The 17,049-nt window shown below is 41.3% G+C and overlaps 1 pseudogene; it reads left to right on the top strand.

Moving 5' to 3' along the window:
- The first annotated feature begins 2 nt into the window (after positions 1 to 2).
- Positions 3 to 11,814, top strand: LOC140614344 (KRR1 small subunit processome component homolog pseudogene; annotated as a pseudogene).
- The last annotated feature ends 5,235 nt before the right edge of the window (positions 11,815 to 17,049 follow it).

The following is a 17,049-nucleotide window of genomic DNA, read 5'->3' as shown; positions in this document are numbered from 1 at the left end:
CGCCGGGACCGCCGCCTCCACCCCACACCCCACACCCCACACCCCCCGCCCGGCTCCCGGCTCCCGGCTCCCGGCTCCCGGCGGGCGCCGCGCAGTACGAGGGGGCGGAGTCTCCGGTGAGCTCGCCCGCCGCGCACGTGCCCCTCGCGGACGGCGTCCCGGCCTGCGCCGCCCCCGCGCCCCCGGCCCTGCCGCTGCCGCCCGACTTCAGAGACGTTTCTGTCGTCTGAAAAACGCTTCACAGGCTGTGAACGCTGGCGGGGGTAACCTGCAGACAAGACCCTACGGGGCAAGGGCCTGGGAAATCCGGAGGCTTCCCGTGTTGTTGCTGTGCGTGTGATGCCCAGGGCAGTTTCTCCCGACCTGAGTAAGCAAGGGGCATCTCCGTCTTACTAAGGAAGACACAGGCCCGGGACTGCTCCTTTGGCCAATGGATGTGGCTGCTGTTTCCTAGAGGTAAGCCCTGGACCTCTGGCCAAGGAAAGGCCCCGACGGAGTGCCGAGGTGCAGATAAAAACTGCAAAAGTATACGGACAACATAACCTTGTTGCACTTGTCTAGTATCTGGGTGGCAGGAGTCACCCAGGTGCTCTCCACCTGGAAGAATGGTTTGCACACAGAAGCAGTTCTTGGAGTTAGACGTGGGGGGCCTCAGGGACCCTCACAGTCCTGCTGCCTGGAAGCCCATGTCAGGCGTGGAGACCAGCGAGACCAGCAGGCCTCCGAGCTTCCTGAACAGAACTGGAAGTCGCTCCAAGGCCCGAAGACCACGAGGGAATCGCTCCCGGCGCATCTCTAGTTCACGAACCTTCCCAAGCCCCTGCTGGTGGCGGGGCAGCTGGGCAGGGGTGGGCTGTGTTGCTGTGTGTGCCTCGTTCCCCTGCAGGGGGGAGCTGCTGTCTGCGGCTGCCTCCGCCCGTAGTTGGAGCTTGTATTGACCTTCACTGGTGACGTAGTTGAGACCAGCCCAGAGAGCGGTGGGGACCTTCCGCTGATCTCAGTGCATCAGCGACCCTGCTTGGTTGGAACGCTGGCGTCCGCCTCCACACCTAGTACCCTCCCGACTTGCCACGCTTCCTTCCCGGGGCTTCTACCCTAGGAGTTTTAGGAGAGCAGGTACCATACCCCCTGTACTCCGTTTGGCTAAATCCCCGCTCTGGGCCTGTCGTTGAGACCCCAACCCTCTCACCCGATCTCCAGCTCTGCCTCTGGTCCTTCCGGCTGCAAATTTGCAAACTGGAAAGAGCATTTCCAGGCTGTCCGACGCGCAAGTCCCAGCCACCATAGTTGTTAGTGAGGACTCACGGACTGCACGAAGGATCCTTAGACTCGTTAGTCTAGCCACCATCTTCTTATTTTACAGGTGGGGAAATGGGGCCACAGGACGATAGAAGCCAAGATCTGCCTTTCATTCCAGAGACCTCTTTCTGAGCCAATTTCCATGACTTTGATTCTCTGGAAGCACCATTTTGGTCTTGGAAAGAATAAACTTGACACTGATGGTTGTAATCTTTCAGTTTCTGGGTTTGTTGGATCTCAGATTTGAAATCCAAGTTCTTCTAAAAGCGTCTCAAACATAGACTAGATTTCTTTCCAGCCTTGTAAGTATGACAGACCTGAGCTCTGTACTTAACTGCATAGAATTTGTTATCTTGGACAAGTTATGTATCCAGTGAGTCTTAAGTCTCTTCATTTGTGAAATGGAAAAAAAAAAAAAAAAAAACCCATGCCTGTTGACACCTCCCAGTTGGGAGGATTAAGTGAGGTAAGTCGGGAGCTTTGACATGTCCTAATAAGCACTATATAAACATAAGGAAGACAACTAAGTAAAAACTTTGCATTTTAGAAGGGAGATAAGAGAGTAAGAGTAGACCTTGAAAATGTCACGGCAGATATGGGTGACTGGCAAAATGCAGTATTTTATAGCCAACATAAAATTCAGAGAGCCAAGGGAGGGATTGATTTTGAAAGAGATCATAGCCTCAAAGGGAATAGCATTGAATTGAGCCTTGAAGTAGGACTTGGACAGGTTTTGGGGAAGAGAGGACAATATGGTCAAATATCAAGATATATGTATTTTTGGGAAGGGGTAATCATTTCAGTTCAAGTTATTTCCTTTTGTAAGCTGTAGGAAATAAAAAACAGTGATGTGATTTCTAGTTTTGATGTATAAAATCTCTGTGCCCCCAAACCACCATACCTCCTGATGATCCTGTTGTGACACCACTTTAGAGAACAGGTGATACTTAACATTCCTTATTGCTACTTAAAAAATGGAAAGAGAGCCAGGAAGAAGCTGAACCCTGATATTCTAGGGAATTTGTAAATTCCCTCCACATCTGAGGCCTCTAGGAATGCCTCCATCTGACTTTGTAGCTCTTTCTTAGCTAAGCATACATCTTTTCTAAGAGTAGCTAGTGCATTACCCTATACCCCAATAACATCAATGTTCTGCACACTAGTGTTTCTACAGATTAAGCATGCAGAATGCCCTAAATGAGTAGATGTTTCCTCTTAGAGGAGACATTATGGAAGGGCCAAGCTGTTTCTCCCCCATTTACAGGAGTATATTTTCCTCCTCTCTTTCATAGTAGGGCCTGAAACAATCCTGTCCTTAGGGGTTTCTCACCTATAATGAGTTAAGCCTGCACCAATTCTCTGTCATTTCTAGTTCCTTCCACTCTCCAGAAATGGATAGAGCCTGAGAGGAAGGTTCTCAATGAAGAAATCTGATACCTCTCTAAGAACTTTTTAGGGTTAGAAGGGGCTTGTTTTCCAGTCATTTCCAGTCATAGGGATGCACAATAAAGTTTGGAGAGTAAAGCTCTAGTAGAAATTTCTCAATTTCAAAATGTCAGTTATATTTTGGAATTTGGCTTATGTTTGCTCTTTGCTTCTAGGACTAAAATAAATGTTAAAAAAATAAAATAAATGTAGATATTCTCTCTCTAGAAGAGAAACAAGTTTGGATTTTTCTAGACCGCTTTTCAGAATTTTGTTTCATCTCATTAATCCTGATCACATACTTGAGTTCCAAGCAATTTCACACTGCTGTGATGTCTTCTAATTTCAAAACTCATAGCAGATGCTAACCACTAAACATCTCTGGAAACACTGTCTAAAAAATGAACTTATAGCTGGCTTCCCCACCTATGTCTTTGGATTTTTTTCCTCTAGTCTACATTACTTCAAGCAATTTCTGAAATGTCAACTTCATTGAAGTCAAGCTATTATTACATATACATATCTATTATATCCCAATAGATTGATGCAGAAGCAGATATAAGATTCTTGCCATCTTCTATTAAACAGTCTTTAGTCAACTAATCCAGCAGTTACCACTTTAGTTTACTTAAGTCCAAAATCTCTGATAAGTGCACCTAGAGCAGTAAATTCAGTCCAATCTAAAATTAGCCTGTATATTTTTTGGATCCAATTTATAGGGTTCTCATATAATCCCAGGTAGATAATACCCACTTAGGAAAGATGTATATTCTTAAATCTCTAATCGTTCTCTCATAGGACTCTGCTGAAGGCAATAAGAAGAGCAAATACCAAAATTCTGAGTCTTTCCTGTAATTTCCTCTAATGTTTTGTTTTGTTTTGTTTTGTTTGTTTTTGTTTTTTTTGTTTTTTGTTTTTTTCCTCTAATGTTATAGCTTTAGTCAGCATGTGGTCTGCAGTGCAGTGGACTACACGTGACTGAATGAATGCTTTTCCACTGTATAACCAGGGTCACCAGCAGTGTTCTACTATAATGGCGTTTCTCAATCCTAATCTTTTTGAATCAGATAACTCTTTGTTGTAGGGAGCTGTCTTAGCCATGTAGGATTTTAGTAGAATTCCTGGCCTCTACCCATTTAGATGTCAGTAGCATCCCATCCAGTTGTGACAATAAAAAATGTCTACAGATGTCCTCTGGGGAATACTACAAGTTCCAAATTCTGTATCAATGAATAATGCTTTGAGCGGTAATGGAAACCTCAAAAACAGCAGCTTTAGCAAATTAGTATATTTTTCTCGATACCAAGAACATTGCATCTACATTGCAAGTAGGACTGAAGGGAAAGGTCAAATTATCTCCCCAAGGCTTTTAAAAAGTTTTGTGATAAAAGTCAACTTCAGGGACCCCTGGATAGCTCAGCGGTTGAGCGTCACCTTCGGCTCAGGGCATGATCCCAGTTCCAGGGATCGAGACCCACATCAGGCTCCCTGCAGGGAGCCTGCTTCTCCCTCTGCCTAGGTCTCTGCCTCTATCTGTGTCTCTCATGAATAAATAAATAAAATATTTTTTTTAAAAAAAGAGACAATTTCGCCCAAAACTTTCTCTTACATATTAGAACTAAACATATGGCCACCCTTAGTTCGCTTAGAAGGCTGAATATTTTCAGTTTCTTGCCTCTACATCAGCAGCTCTGTCCAATAAAATGTACTATGATGATGGAAATTTTCTATATTCTAAGAATATGATAGACACCAACCATTTGTGGTAACTGAACATTTGAAATGTAGCTAGGTAGTATGACTGAGGAAATTTCAAATTTTCTTTGATTTAAATTACTTTAAATAGGTGTATATGGCTAGTGGCTACCCAATTGGACAGCTACAACTCAAAGTAGTCAAGAAGAAAAGGATGAATAGGTAAGAAAAGTAAGCCAACCTAGAATATCTGCCCCAGGGCTACTCTTACTTCCTTGAGCATCCCCTCAACCTAGACGTCAGTGATAACATACTCTCAGTTCACCTTCTTTGACACACCCTGCCTAGTATATAGCATCAAACAATTACTGGGCTCTCAATATGGACCAAACTCTTCCTTCATCCACTCCATAAATGTCAGTGTTCCCTGGAGTTTTCCTGACCCTCTTTTCGTGTCACTTTTCACGCTTTCCTTCTTTGAATTAGCTCATTGTTTCACCCACCTCCCACAAACCGATGACTTCCAAATCTAAATATCTACTACAGTGAACTCCAACTTCATACATCTGTCTCCCTACTTGTTTCTACCTAGATGTCTCATGGCATCTCAAACTCAGCCTATCTTGAGTGATTACTGATGGCACAAATATTTCTTTTGCACCATGCCAGTCAGTGGGTTAGCTGTGAGGAATAAAGATACAAATAGTCTAGACTTGAGTCCTTTTGATGCTTAGAGGTTAGCAGGCATAATAGGTAGGTTTTCTCTACTGAACTGGCTTCTACTCTTCATTTGGTTCTATTCATTCTCACCCAAGTGCAGAGTTTTTTCCCATTTCACAATGTCATTCTTCTAGATTAGTGGTTTTCAAACTCATTAGTCTTAGAAATCTTTGACCCTCTGAAAATGTTCAGGACCCTAAAGAGCTGTGTTTGTGGGGTTTTATCTCTTGAGGTTTACTTATTAGATGTAAAAGTGAGACACTTAAAAATATTTATTCATTTATTTAGTGATTATATAAACCTATCACATGTTAATATTTACATTACTTACATTTTTTATGAAAAATAACTACTTTCTAAAACAAAATAGGGGATCCCTGGGTGGCGCAGTGGTTTAGCACCTGCCTTTGGCCCAGGGCGCGATCCTGGAGACCCGGGATCGAAACCCACGTCGGGCTCCCGGTGCATGGAGCCTGCTTCTCCCTCTGCCTATGTCTCTGCCTCTCTCTCTCTCTCTCTCTGTGTGACTATCATAAATAAATAAAAAATTTAAAAAAATAAATAAATAAAAAATAAAACAAAATAGAAGAATGGCATTGTTATACATTTTTCTAACTCTTTAAAGACTGATTTAATAGAAGATGTCTAGGTTTTCATATATGTTCCTACATTCAGTCTGTTGGACTATGACAGATATGTATATATCTTCTGCACACTCCACTGTATACTCAAAATGAGAGTAAAGGAGGTATATGTTGGCAAATCGAACTCCAATAAAAAATATACAAAAAAAAAGAGAGTAAAGGAGGAGAGTGACATTATTATTGTTGTTGTTATTATTATTGTTATAAAGATAATTTGGACTTTGTGGACCTCTTGAAGGTGTCCTAGGAATCCCAGGAATCCCCAGACCATACTCTGAGAAGTGCTTGTTCTTTAGACCACCAGGACCATTGTCTTGTCTTAGGATGCTTACAAATGACCTATGTGAAAAGGTGGTTTGGATAGGCTGTGCATGCCTCAGGTCATACATCATGTCTCTCCTACTGTTTGAACAAGGTTAATCTGTAGGCAGCTGTTGAAAAAAGACCCTTGACAGATGGCTCCTGGCCACAGCAGTGGGGACTTGAATTTCGAGGGAGTGGTCTTGAGTCACTGGTAACAATGATATATGCACAATTAGAAGCTGGTACACTCCACATATGTGCTTCCCTCCTCTCCTTATGGTCTCTCCAGTTCCAGAAGGACACATCAAACTCCTCCTGCTTTATGCTTCTTCATTTCACTTGCGACCCTATGTTTCTTCCCTGTCCCAGCCCTAAAATAATTTTATATTACCCCCCCCTTTCTTTTAATATGACATGTATGGAAAACCATTAACCTTTGCTCTTTGACTGGGTTTTGTTAATCAACATCTTGATTTTCAAGACTACCATCTCTGATGTGCAGTTTCAAGTATCTTATTCAGATGTCAAAACTAAATTTCATTTCATTCTCTTTGCATCCCTGTTGTAACAATTCTATATTCTCCCCAAATTGCCTCTGACTGCCAAGGGGAGAGATATATAAATGGGGGTAAAATGGTCACTTTGGGGGGTGTGGTATAAAAATCATGTCAACTGACATCAAGTGAGGGGATCCCTGAGTGGGTCAGTGTTTGGCACCTGCCTTCAGCCCAGGATGTGACCCTGGAGTCCTGGGATCGAGTACTGCATCAGGCTCCATGCATGGAGCCTGCTTCTCCCTCTGCCTGTGTCTCTGCCTTTCTCTCTGTGTGTCTCTTATGAATAAATAAATAAAATATTTTAAAAAATTGACATCAAGTGATTATCTTACCAGACAGGGAGTTGCAAACCTCACATCCCTGTCCTCATAAACAGGCTTCTCTTGGATTCCCCAGTCTAATAAACAGCCTTACTGTTGAACAGTGGCAATGATGAGAATGGAAGTTAAATCCTCAATCATTCATTCATATTCTCATTTAGCATGAGAGCACTTACTATATGTTGGAGAGAGTGGTGGTGAGAAAAATGCAGGCTTTGTTCTTTTATAACTTACCTTTTAGTGAAAGGCACAAACGCTAATCTAAGTTATTAAAAATGCTTCAAAAAGAATGAACAGATTATGAGATTGAGGATGTGATGGCGTTGTTGGAGTGTTCTCTAGTATACCCTACAGCTTCCTGTAGTCCCTGGAATGTTGCTTGGTACCCGTGGTCATGTGTGGAATGAAAGAACAAAAAAGACAGATTACTTCCTCTAAGCAAGGCTTAGTGCATGGATCTCTTAGGCTAAAGTTTTTTTCCCTTCTTCACTTCTTCACCTCTGCAAAAGCTTTTTTCTTTTCTGACTTCCCATCCACAGAAACCTCCAGGTGTCTTGAATGGGCTTCCAAACTTAAAGGTATACATGATTTTCAAAACTATAGAAAGGAAAGGGTTTATGACTCTGGAGTCTGGAACAATACTCCTGAGTCCAGGAGTGGTGAAAAGGTAAGACCTTGTTGACTTTTGGGAACTAATCTACCACTGTCCATGTGGGATTTTTGAAAATATGTAGCCAAAGGTCACTCACTGAAGGTTCCTGATGGTTTCCATGTAGGTGGAATAAGAGGGGAATCTAGATGCTCTGGATAGGTGGAAGAAGAGGAGGTTTGGTGTTAAACCCTCTTTCTGGGAAAATTTCTCTAGTTCCAAGGTCATGAGAAAAATTACCACCTCAATCTGATGCTGGCACTTAAGGAATAAGTTAGATCTTTCCATCATGCTCTCTGAACCATAGCACTTTGCGCACAAATGGCAGTGTTCAGACTATATGATAATGTCACCAACTCTGAAATGATTCTAGTAAACAAGGACAGTCAACAAGGCTGTCCAGCCTACACTGACAGGGCACAAGCTGGACTTGGAGGTTGCCAGGAATGTAGCACTGATGTTATATCCCCAGAGTGCTTTCTTCCTGAGGGGGAACCGTGATGCATCTTTGGGGGACCATTTCTCAGCTCTATAGCTCCTAACTGTAACAGTTCCTAATTGTGCGGTCTGGAGCATGTGGCTTTACCTATCTGAGCCTCAGTTACTTCTATCTATAAAATGGTGGTAGCTATCTCTAGGTGGCTCTGTGGGAAAAAAAAAAAAAGGGATAACAGCCCTAAGAAACTCAACACAATGCATAGTAAGATTATATGGCAGATCTCTTCACTTTCCCTTGTATCTTCAGGGAGATGAATTCCATGCTAACTTTCCTCAGGTATTAGGATGAATGTAGAAACCATGACACCTTAGCTCAGGAACAAGCTGATAAAATCTTGGAGCTCAAAGACCAGAGAGCCCCGAAGATCTCCCAGCTTCCTAGAGAGGGAGAGCAATGTTATTAATAGGCTGTCATGATGATATGTATGAGTGGTGGTTGGGCTGCCACTAAATCTGGAGAAGTTGGCCTGGTGGTGGTTCGGGGGGCTGAGGCATTGTTGTGGTGGCTTGGGGGTGAATGGTTCAAGCCCAACTGAGAAAGCTGCAGAGGGAGGGTCAGGTAAGAGCTCAGAGTGAGGGGGAGAGGGAGGAAGATCTCCTTTTGGAACACATTTGCAGCTGATCATTTGGGGTGGGGGAATGGCCAGGTTGGTCAATTAGACATTAATTGGTATCTACCAGGCCTATTGGAAGAGAATGTCTATTAAGACCAAATCCTGGAAGATGGTGTCCTCCTCCATCAACGGGCTAGCCAGGGCCAATGGGAGAAGTGAATTTCGTCCCAAGCAGCCAAAGCCAGAGAACGGAGATGAATCAGAACTCCTCACTGTTCCTGATGGTTGGAAGGAACCGGCTTTTTCTAAAGAGGACAATCCCAGAGGACTCTTGGAAGAGAGCAGTTTTGCAACTTTGTTCCCAAAATATAGAGTCTTACTTGGAAGAGTGCTGGCCTTAGGTACAGAAAGCCTTGAATGAACATCACATTAATGCAACCCTGGACCTGATCGAGGGCAGTATGACTGTTTGTACAACAAAGAAGGCTTTCGATCCATATATCATAATTAGGGCCAGAGACCTAATAAAACTTTTGGCAAGAAGTGTTTCATTTGAATAGGCAGTACGAATTCTTCAGGATGATATTGCATGTGACATCATGAAAATAGGTTCTTTAGTAACAAATAAAGAAAGATTTGTAAAAAGAAGACAATATCTCATTGGTCCCAAAGGATCTAGATTAAAGGCTTTGGAACTCTTAACAAATTGTTATATTATGGTTCAGGGAAACACGGTTTCAGTCATTGGACCTTTTAGTGGCTTAAAAGAGGTTTGAAAAGTAGTCCTAGATACTATGAAGAATATTCATCCAATTTATAACATTAAAACCTTAATGACTAAACGAGAGTTGGCAAAAGATTCTGAATTAAGATCACAAAGTTGGGAAAGATTCTTGCCACAGTTCAAGCACAAAAATGTGAATAAACGCAAGGAACTAAAGAAGAAAACTGTCAAGAAAGAGTACACAGGGATCCCTGGGTGGCGCAGCGGTTTGGCACCTGCCTTTGGCCCAGGGCGCAATCCTGGAGACCCGGGATCGAATCCCACGTCGGGCTCCCGGTGCATGGAGCCTGCTTCTCCCCCTGCCTGTGTCTCTGCTTCTCTCTCTCTCTGTGACTATCATAAATAAATAAAAATTAAAAATAAATAAATAAATTTAAAAAAAAAAAAGAAAAGAAAGAGTACACACCATTCCCACCACCACAGCCAGAGAGTCAAATTGATAAAGAATTGGCTAGTGGTGAATATTTTCTGAAGGCAAGTCAAAAGTAGCGTTAGAAAATGGAAGGCTAAACAAGCAGAAGCTCTCAGTAAGAGAAAAGAGGAAAGAAACAAAGCTTTTATTCCACCTAAGGAAAAACTAGTTGTGAAACCAAAGGAAGCTTCTACTGAAAATAAAATTGATGTGGCTGCCATCAAGGAAAAGATTAAGGAAGCAAAGAATAAGAAACTGGGAGCTCTTGCAGCTGAAGAAGTTAAGCTTAAAATGGAAACAGATGAAAAAAAGAAGAAAAAGTAACATTAAAAAAAAGTCCCTGAACGAGAACTCATTAAGCTATCTCCTTTTGTAAAGGATTTTGAAATACTAGGGCTTTAATAGCCTATGTGAGAAGGAATACTCTGATTACATTTTCTGAGTTTGTGTCATTCTTCAAAATTGTGTTTATATAAATAGCTGTTCTTTATTAAAAAAAAAAAAAAAGACCAAATCCCTGGTCTTAATCACAAAAATATAGCCTACCCTCAGAGGAAAAGCAGTGAACATTTTGGATTATCCCTAGGGAAGATGGTCTCCAATTGCAATGATACCATAAGGAAAATAACTCAAAGTGTTGGGTCCATTGATGCCTTTTTTTTAGCTGCTTTGTAAGTTCGCAGACAGAGGTACCCCTTGTTGGAGTCAAGAGAGAAAACAAAGGAAAATGAAGTTTGGAGTTTGTAGAAGTGCTTAAAGCCAACCTGCTCCAATCTGGAGGGCATGCAGAACTGCTGCTGCTGCTGCTGAATTTAGTGCAAGTGACAAGGATAGGATGCTGACTTATGTTGCCTGTCTATTGCAGTGATCAGCATAGCTGCCTTAGAGATACTGTGGAAAGGGGACCAGCCACCACCTACTCTCCGATAGGAACATCATGTACATTGGCCGAGGACAAGAGTTCTGTCTAATAGCCCACTGTCCAGCCCCAGGGTTGCCATTTCTCAGGAAGAATGGGAAGCGAACCGGGGTCAGCAGCACCCTCACTGCCATGGCCTACCCCTTGGGTGGGCATTGGTTCCTCCAGAGAATTTGATTTGGCAGTTACTGCATTTCTTTTACATCATTTTCTTTGCTACCCAAATAGTACTTATTCATTGTAGAAATATAAGAAAATGTAAATAAAATAAGAAATTAAAAAGATAATCTGCCAATCTTTTCGTCTACTTCTTATAGTTTTTTTTTCTTAAACTCTATCCTCAATGTGGGGCTTGAACTCATGACCCCTGAGATTAAGAGTCACATGCTCTACCAACTGAGCGGGCTAGGTACCCTTCTTTCTTATGTTTTTCTTGTTGTTGTTGTTAATGCATAGACAGAAACACACAATTTTTTTTTCCTTACAAAACCAATGGTAGAGAAAATAGAGCTGTGCAAGTGAATTTAGGTCAGATTTTCCAACCCCTTGATTGCATAGTAGCCCCTGTTACAGGGAGAGAATTCAGCCTGGCGTGTTATCCCATGCCATCCAGTGAACCCGGCCCTGCACAGATCACAGATCTTGTCATTCTGTGTGACAGAAAAAGGCTGGCAGGCAGTTTTAGCTGTAGAAGGTGATTGGCTATGTATAGCAGTTTATTTCTTTTAAGATATTATGTATTTATTCATGAGAGACACAGAGAGAGAGGCAGAGACACAGGCAGAGGGAGAAGCAGGCTCCTGGCAGGGAGCCCAACACGGGATCTGATCCCAGGACCCCAGACCCTGGGATCACAACCTGAGCCAAAGGCAGACGCTCAACCATTGAGCCACCCAGGTGCCCCAGGACTTTATTTTTTTAGGGCCAAGCAGCTATGTTTCTTGGAATAACGCTATATCTAATCCTGATGCTATGAAACTTCCAGTCATCCTTCTATCTTGTACATATTTAATCCCTTTGAATAGATTGTCTAAATCCTCAGAAATATACTAAAAGGGGCACCTGGGTAGCTCAGTGGCTGAGTGTCTGCCTTTGGCTCAGGTCGTGATCCCGGGATCCTGGGATCGAGTTCTGCATAGGGCTCCCCACGGGGAAACTGCTTCTCCCTCTGCCTGTATCTCTGTCTCTCTCTGTGTGTCTCTCATGAATAAATTAAAAAAATCTTTTTTTAAAAAAGAAAAATACTAAAAGATTTTCTGGTTTTGGGGGGAAATGAAGAAATATATAATCCCTTTTGTAAAAGTAATATGTGTTAATTTTTTTTAAATTCAGAAACATAGATTGTAAAGCTCCCATTAACCTAAATTTGGGTTAAAACGCTTTTTTGTACAACAATAAAAAATAAAAAAATAAAAAGTTTTTTTGTTGTTTTGATGTTTGCTTGATATCTTTCTAAGGGAGCTACGTTGGTGTCCTCCTCTGATTATTTATTTCTGTTTGTAGATCCATCAGTATTTTCCTTATATATACATATTTTTTATTAGTTTCAGAGATAGAATTTAGTGATTTATCAGTTGCATATAACACCCAGTGCTCATTATATCATGTGCCCTCCTTAATGCCCATCACCCAATTATCCCTTCCATCTACCCACTTCCCCTCCAGCAACCCTAAGTTTGCTTTCTTGAGTTCAGCATCTCTTATGGTTTGCCTCTCTCTCAATTTTCATCTGTTTTATGCTTTATATGTTTTTTTCTTTATTTTTTAAAAAAGATTTTATTTATTTATTCATGAGAGACACAGAGATAGAGAGAGAGAGGCAGAGACACAGGAAAAGGGAGAAGCAGGTTCCATATAAGGAGTCCGACGTGGGACTTGATCCGGGACTCCAGGATCATGCCCTGGGCTGAAGGCAGTGTTTTATGCCTTATATGTTTTAAAGCTGTGCTGGTAGGTGCAGAGGTGCTTGTAAATTTATGACAATCATTCATATATTTATTGAGTATTTACTCTATGCCAGACACCATCTAGGATACTGAGAACATGATCAGGGGCAATATAAGCCTCTTGGTGGACAGAAAAAGACATAATTATATAAGAAAATCTCAGAAAATATTTTCTAAGTGCTATGCAGAGAAATAAATAGGATGATTGAAGGAAAATCCACAGCTCTCTGTTTGCATCATATTTCAATATTTCACTGACTAAACTTAGTAGTATAGAATCTTCAGCAGTTTATTTCTGTAGGTAACATACAGGTTTCCAATTACAGTAATTCTTATACTCATATATCAACAGACATTAAAAAATTCATCCTCCTTTCTGAGAAGGTACCGTGTAAACTGAAAATTAGATGAAAAAAGGCTGTTATATCCTTCAAGATGTGGAAGGGGAGCATTCCAGCCAGAGGGAAGAGTTGCTACAAAGGCTCCAAGGTGAAGTATAACTGATTTGGTTGATCGGGTAATAAACAGAAGGGAGGCCATTATAACTGGCTAAAAGTGACAGTATCAGGGACATTGTCAGAAGTGGACAGGGGCCAGGTTAAGGCATGTGTGTGCTGGGGGAATATCGATTATGGGGTCAGGTGGAAAATCGGGGAGGTCAAGTAGGGCACGATTGCAGGAGTGCATTTCAGAGAAGACAGACCGGGACCAGGGGCAAGGTGCTTTGGAGTCAGAAGGAAGTGGGTGGGTTTGAGATATATTTTGGAAATGGTTTAGACTGAGATTTGAGGGGAGTAGAGAAAAAAGGAGGAATTGAGGATAACTTCTAGGTTTCCTGACTTGGTTGTTCCTTTTTATCAATGTGAAATGTTTTATTTTGTACCTTGTATATGCTTAACCTTGGAGTTTATTTTGTCATATCCATATTTTCACAACCAGCTTTTTTGGTTAGAATTTGCTTGGTATATCTTTTTCTATTATTCTTTTTAACGTTTTCTATTGATTTGGTTTTATGTGGGTCTCTTTTAAGTCTCTCTCCTTCTCCCTCTCTTCCCCTTTCTGCCTTTTAATAAAGGGAACATAAGGCAGCATGTGGGTGGCTCAGTCAATTGAGTGTCCTACTCTTGATTTTGGCTCAGGTCATAATTTCAGGGTCATGGGGCTCAATCCTACATCAGGCTTATTGATCAACAGGGAGTCTGCTGGAGATTCTCTGTCTCCCTCTGTCCTGTCCCCTTCTCTCTCTGTCTCTCCTCTCAAATTATTAAATAAATTTTTTTTTAAGAAATGGGAACATAATGTGCTTACATATATTAAGATCAGCTGATCTGTTTGGACTTGTGCTACCACATTCGTGTCTTTTATACCCTATACTTTCTCCTACATTCCTCCTTTCCTACTTTTTGATGTAGTAAAGATTGAGTGGGAAAACTAAAAATAGGTAAGCTTAGTAGGAAATTAGTGCAGTAGATTAAATACAAGACAATTACTGTCTAGACTGGAGTGGTGTGAAGCAAAGGAAGGGAGGATGTAAGAGACATTCTCAAGGAGTAATCTGTGGGAAGGAGAGGGGGAATCAAAGTTGTGAGAGGTAGCTGTGAGAATGCTAACATTGGAACTGTGGTGTGAGGAAAGAAAGTTGGTTTTATGGGAAAAGAAGATGAATATTAGACATTGACCTTAGGGTGCTGAGGGATATGCAAGGAAATGTTCAGAAAGTAAGGAAAAGTATGGGGGAGGCTTAAAAATGGGCTTCCATTTTTCAGGGACCTATGGGAGTATATGTAGAAGCCAATATCTTACTTTCCCATATACCAAATCCACCAAAAATGATATTGGCCAGCAAAAATATTTTTATATAGTCAAGTTAAAAATCAAAAATATTTGCGGAAAATAGATGCAGGAGCAGCTAAGGCCCTGTACCAAGTGAAAACAAAGAACATGTGATAAATTGCCACTATGGGCCCCAATCATAGGATGAGCAAGGGATGGCATCCATGCTGTGAATTTGCCATTTTTTATTATTGATTGTTTATTATTATTTTTAGAGGGGGAGAAAGAAAGAGAGAGGTGGGAGAGGGCAGGAGAGGGAGAGAAAATCTTAACCAGACCCCATGCCCAGGACAGAGCCTGACTCAGGACTCAGTTTTGACCCTGAGATCATGACCTGAGCTGAAATTAAGAGTCAGACACTTAATCTACTGAGCTACCCAGGTACCCCTGAATTTGCCATTTTTTACATTATTGTATCTTGTATACAAATAGTCATTTTACAACCAAACACTTCCAGAACAGGGTGTCTGTTTATCTCTGACCATTTATAATGGGCATGTGAAATAAATCCTTATGGAATAAAATTGAAATGGTTAAAAGAACTATTTCTGTTTATTTTTCATGCATAACGTTTCCAATCTTCAGTTCTCCGTTCTCATCAGATCTCAATATTTCACTGGCTGGGAATTAGTAGTACCTGAATCTTCAGAAGTTTATAAAGGTAACATAAAGAAGGAGGAGTTACTATGGCAGAGGAATAGGGAACCCTAAATTCATCTGGTCTCTGGAATTCAGCTATACGGTTATAAAATCATTCTGAACACCTGAGAAATCAATCAGAGAGCTGAGAAAAGAAATGTTGCAATTATACTAATAGAAAAGTGACCACTTTTTGGAAGGTAGGAGGTATGGAGACTTGAATCCAGGGTAATATATTGGAGGATATGGCTGAGGGGAGGGAGCCAGCTTAAGGAGGCACGTCCTGATGTGGTCTCAGGATCTCCGGGGTCACAAGAAGTGCGGCATAGGAACAGGGAAGCCAGCTGAAAACAATGGATCTAGGTGCCTGCTTTCTGCTCTGTTTGCAATAAACTGTGAACCACTTCATGGTCACACAACTGCTCTCCTGGCAGGGGCCCAGCAAAAGGCAAAAGCATGGTGAGACACCCCTCTCCTTCTCTGGGAAGGGTGCTACAAGACTGCACCACAGGAGTTTGTAAAATTTGAGACTTGAAACTCAGTCATATGCCTGAGATAAAAATGCTCAGTCACAGGCTGGGTGAACACAGAGTTTGGACTGATGCCAAGGAAACAAGAGTGATTGACTACTTTTCTGTGAGGGCTCATTGAAGAGTGTGTGGTGTGAACTTTCAGCTCCAAGGCTAGAGAGTGGAGCATGGCCATTTTCATTCTGCTCATCAGTGTCAAAAGCCTTCAGGGAGTAAAACAGTGCCACATAGTGGAATCCAAAGCCATTTACACTGATCCGGACCCCCTGGCAAAGGAGGTGCATTTATTTCCACAAGGGGAGGGGCATCAGAGAATCAGCACAACAAGCCTCTGCCCCAGAAGACCAGAAGGAACTGGCTAGCACCAAGTTTACTGATCAGAAATGACTGCAAACTTCAGCTCTCCGGAAAAACAAATAGTAGCATTTGTGGTTTTTATTGTCTTTAGGTCTTTCAGTTTTATTTTTCAGCTTTTTTTTTTTTTAACTTTTTCAATTCTTTTTTAATCTTTATATATATGTTATAAATATATATGTGTGTATATATATATATACATATATACACATACACATTTATTTTTGGTTTCCTTTCCTTTCCTTTTATTTTTGTATATAAGTTTTTCTTTCTTTCATATTTAGGGATCTAGTTTCTTTTACCAACCAGACGAAAATACACCCAGGGATCTAGTTTTTTATTTTGTTTCTTGTTTCATTTCTTTCTTATTTTGTTTTGTTTCTGTTTTCTTCTGTTTTTTTTTTTCTGTTTTTATTGTTGTTATTGTTGTCTATTCTCTCTCTTTCTTCTTTCCTTTCTGTACAAAATGAAGAAATGGAGAAATTCACTCCAAAAGAAAGAACAGGAGGTAGTACTCACTGCCAGGGATTTAATCAATACAGATATAAGTAAGATATAAGTAAGATGTCTGTAGATTTTAAAGACATCTTTAAAATCTAAGAGTAGATTTTAAAATAATGATTATAAAGATACTAGCAGGATGGGGATCCCTGGGTGGCTCAGTGGTTTAGTGCCTGCCTTTGACCCAGGGCGTGATCCTGGAGTCCTGGGATCGAGTCCCACATCGGGCTCCTGTCATGGAGCCTGCTTCTCCCTCTGCCTGTGTCTCTGCCCACCCCCATGTCTATCATGAATAAATAAATAAATAAAATCTTTTAAAAAAAGATACTATCAGGAGTTGAAAAAAGTACAGAAGACACTAAAGAATCCCTTATTTATTTACTTATTTTTTAAAAAATTTTTTAGTTATTTATGATAGTCATCACAGAGAGAGAGAGAGAGAGGGAGGCAGAGACACAGGCAGAGGG

This window comes from Canis lupus, chromosome 22 (assembly GCF_048164855.1).
Source record: "Canis lupus baileyi chromosome 22, mCanLup2.hap1, whole genome shotgun sequence".
Classification (NCBI taxonomy): domain Eukaryota; kingdom Metazoa; phylum Chordata; class Mammalia; order Carnivora; family Canidae; genus Canis; species Canis lupus.
This window is presented reverse-complemented; position numbering and strand designations above follow the sequence as displayed.